This window comes from Aegilops tauschii, chromosome 3 (assembly GCF_002575655.3).
Source record: "Aegilops tauschii subsp. strangulata cultivar AL8/78 chromosome 3, Aet v6.0, whole genome shotgun sequence".
NCBI classification, from domain to species: Eukaryota; Viridiplantae; Streptophyta; class Magnoliopsida; order Poales; family Poaceae; genus Aegilops; species Aegilops tauschii.
In genome coordinates, this window is record NC_053037.3 from 201,597,613 (window position 1) to 201,602,378 (window position 4,766).

The window sequence follows — 4,766 nt, forward strand, 5'->3', positions numbered from 1 at the left end:
AATCACATGGCGATGTGAACTAGATTATTGACTCTAGTGCAAGTGGGAGACTGAAGGAAATATGCCCTAGAGGCAATAATAAAGTTGCTATTTATATTTCCTTATATCATGATAAATGTTTATTATTTATGCTAGAATTGTATTAACCGGAAACTTGATACATGTGTGAATACATAGACAAAACAGAGTGTCCCTAGTATGCCTCTACTTGAGTAGCTCGTTAATTAAAGATGGTTAAGTTTTCTAGCCATAGACATGTGTTGTCATTTGATGAATGGGGTCACATCATTAGAGAAATGATGTGATGCACAAGACCCATCTGTTAGCTTAGCATTATGATCGTTGAGTTTTATTGCTATTGCTTTCTTCATGACTTATACATGTTCCTCTGACTATGAGATTATGCAACTCCCGAATACTGGAAGAACACCTTGTGTGCTATCAAACGTCACAACGTAACTGGGTGATTATAAAGATGCTCTACAGGGGTCTCCGAAGGTGTTTGTTGGGTTGGCATAGATCGAGATTAGGATTTGTCACTCCGTGTATCGGAGAGGTATCTCTGGGCCCTCTCGGTAATGCACATCACTATAAGCCTTGCAAGCAATGTGACTAATGAGTTAGTTGCGGGATGATGCATTACAGAACGAGTAAAGAGACTTGCCGGTAGCGAGATTGAACTAGGTATGGTGATACCGACGATCGAATCTCGGGCAAGTAACATACCGATGACAAAGGGAACAACGTATGTTGTTATCCAGTTTGACCGATCAAGATCTTCATAGAATATGTAGGAGCCAATATGAGCATCCAGGCTCCTCTATTGGTTATTGACCGGAGATGTGTCTCGGTCATGTCTACATAGTTCTCGAACCCGTAGGGTCCACACGCTTAACGTTCGATGACGATTTGTATTATGAGTTATGTGATTTGATGACCGAAGTTTGTTCGGAGTCCCGGATGAGATCACGGACACGGCGTGGAGTCTCGAAATGGTCGAGACGTAAAGATCGATATATTGGAAGGCTATATTCGGACATCGGAAAGGTTCTAAGTGGTTCGGGTATTTTTCGGAGTACCGGAGAGTTACGGGAATTCGCCGGGGGAAGTATTGGGCCTTCACGGGCCTTAGAGTAAAGGAGAGAAGGGCCACAAGGGGTGGCCGCGCGCCCCCCCATGGGCTGGTCCGAATTGGACTAGGGAGGGGGCGGCGCCCCCCTCTTTCCTTCTCCCTCTCCTACTCCTTCCCTCTCTCCCCTCTTGGAAAAGGAAGGGGACTCCAACTAGGATTGGGAATCCTAGTTGGACTCCCCCTATAGGCGCGCCCCTCCTAGGCCGGCCTCCTCTTCCCCCCTCCTTTATATACGTGGCCAGGGGGCACCCCATAGACACACAAGTTGATCTTTAGCCGTGTGCGGTGCCCCCCTCCACAGTTTTCCATCTCGGTCATATTGTCGTAGTGCTTAGGCGAAGCCCTGCGTCGGTAACTTCATCATCACCGTCACCACTTTGTCGTGCTGACGAAACTCTCCCTCGGCCTCAGCTGGATCTAAAGTTCGAGGGACGTCACCGAGCTGAACGTGTGCAGATCGCGGAGGTGTCGTGCGTTCGGTACTTGATCGGTTGGATCGCGAAGACGTTCGACTACATCAACCGCGTTACTAAACGCTTCCGCTTTCGGTCTACGAGGGTACGTGGACACACTCTCCCGCTCGTTGGTATGCTTCTCCTAGATAGATCTTGCGTGATTGTAGGCAAAAAATTTGAAATACTACGTTCCCCAAAAGGGGCAAGGTGAGGGGTCACTAGTGGATCACTAATTAACTTATACTAAGTAGTTTAGGATAAGTAGGCAAGGTACAAAGTGAAGGAAATATGCCCTAGAGGTAATAATAAAGTTGTTATTTATATTTCCTTATATCATGATAAATGTTTAATTATTCATGCTAAATTGTATTAACCGGAAACTTACTACATGTGAGAATACATAGACAAAACAGAGTGTCCCTAGTATGCCTCTACTTGACTAGCTCGTTAATCAAAGATGGTTAAGTTTCCTGACCATAGACATGTGTTGTCATTTGATGAACGTGGTCACATCATTAGAGAATGATGTGATGGACAAGACCCATCCGTTAGCTTAGCATTATGATCTTTTAGTTTTTATTGCTATTGCTTTCTTCATGACTTATACATATTCCTCTGACTATGAGATTATGCAACTCCCAAATACCGGAGGAACACCTTTTGTGCTATCAAATGTCACAACGTAACTGGGTGATCATAAAGATGCTCTACAGGTGTCTCCGAAGGTATTTGTTGAGTTGGCATAGATCGAGATTAGGATTTGTCACTCCGTGTATCGGAGAGGTATCTCTGGGCCCTCTCGGTAATGCACATCACTATAAGCCTTGCAAGCAATGTGACTAATGAGTTAGTTGCGGGATGATGCATTATGGAACGAGTAAAGAGACTTGTCGATAAGGAGATTGAACTAGGTATGATGATACTGACGATCGAATCTCGGGCAAGTAACATACTGATGACAAAGGGAATGACGTATGTTGTTATGCGGTTTGACCGATAAAGATCTTCGTAGAATATGTAGGAGCCAATATGAGCATCTAGGTTCCACTATTGGTTATTGATCGGAGATGTGTCTCGGTCATGTCTACATAGTTCTTGAACCCGTAGGGTCCGCACGCTTAACGTTCGATGACGATTTGTATTATGAGTTATGTGTTTTGGTGACCGAAGTTTGTTCGGAGTCCCGGATGAGATCACGAACATCACGAGGAGTCTCAAAATGGTCGAGAGGTAAAGATTGATATATTGGAAGGTAGTATTCGGACATCGGAATGGTTCCGAGTGATTCACGTATTTTTCCGGAGTACCGAGGGGTTACCGGAACCCCCCGGGGAAGTGTTGGGCCAACATGGGCCTAAGGGAGAGACAGAGGGAAGCCCGTGGGGGGTGGCCGCGCGCCCCCCTCCTTGGGAGTCCGAATAGGACAAGGAGGAGGGGGCGACGCTCCCCTTACCTTTCCCTCTCCCTCTCCTTCCTATTCCCTCCGGTGGAAGAAAGGAAAAGGGGGGGAAATCCTACTTGGACTAGGAGTCCAAGTAGGACTCCCCCCATGGCGCGCCCCTCCTGGCCGCAGGCCTCTCTCCCCCCTCCTTTATATACGTGGCCAGGGGGCACCCCAAAGGCACAACAGTTGTTTCTCAGCCGTGTGCGGTGCCCCCCTCCACAGTTTACCACCTCGGTCATATTGTCGTAGTGCTTAGGCGAAGCCCTGCGCGGATCACATCACCAACACCGTTGCCACACCGTCATGTTGACAGAACTCTCCCTCTACCCTCTACTGGATCAAGAGCTCGAGGGACGTCATCGTGGTGAACGTGTGCTGAACACGGAGGTGCCGTACGTTCGGTACTTGGATCGGTTGGATTGTGAAGACGTTCGACTACATCCACCGCGTTACTAAACGCTTCCACTTTCGGTCTACGAGGGTATGTGGACACACTCTCCCGTCTCGTTGCTATGCATCTCCTAGATAGATCTTGTGTGATCGTAGGAATTTTTGTGAATTACTACGTTCCCCAACAATGGCATCCGAGCCAGGTCTATGCGTAGATGATATATGCATGAGTGGAACACAATGAGTTGTGGGTGATAGTAGTCATACTGCTTACCACCAACGTCTTGCTTTGATTCGGCGGTATTGTTGGATGAAGCAACCCGGACCGACATTACATGACCGCGTTCATGAGACTGGTTCTACCGACGTGCTTCGCACATAGGTGGCTCGCGGGTGTCTGTTTCTCCAACTTTAGTTGAATCGAGTTTGACTACGGCCGGTCCTTGTTGAAGGTTAAAACAACACACTTGACGAAAAATCGTTGTGGTTTTGATGCGTAGGTAAGAACGGTTCTTGCTAGAAGCCCGTAGTAGCCATGTAAAACTTGCAACAACAAAGTAGAGGACGTCTAACTTGTTTTTGCAGGGCATGTTGTGATGTGATATGGTCAAACGTGATGAGATGTAAATTGTTGTATGAGATTATCATGTCTTGTAAAAGTTATCGGCAACTGGCAGGAGCCTTATGGTTGTCGCTTTATTGTATGAAATGCAATCGCCATGTAATTGCTTTACTTTATCACTAAGCGGTAGCGATAGTCGTGGAAGCAATAGTTGGCGAGACGACAACGATGCTACGATGGAGATCAAGGTGTCAAGCCGGTGACGATGGAGATCATGACGGTGCTTTGGAGATGGAGATCAAAGGCACAAGATGATGATTGTAACGCCCATGATGCGGCTATATCTCCCACATGTCGAGGCACGACTTAGAGGCATAACCGCGTTGTGGTTTTGTCGCAAAAAGGGTCATCTTCACACAATCCCATGTAATGAACAAGAAAGGGATAAAGAGTTGGCTTACAATTGCCACTTCACACAATACATAAATAAATCATACATCAATCAGAGTACACACATAGGTCCGACTACGGAACCAAAATAAAAGAAGACAACCCCAAATGCTAGATCCCCGATCGTCCCAACTGGGCACCACTACTGATCAACATGAAAAGAAACAACACAACGAACAAGATCTTCCTCGAGCTCCCACTTGAGCTCAGCTGCGTCACCTGCACTGGCATCGCCGACACCTGCAACTGTTTTGGAAGTATCTGTGAGTCACGAGGACTCAGCAATCTCACACCCGCGAGATCAAGACTATGTAAGCTTATAGGAAAGGATGG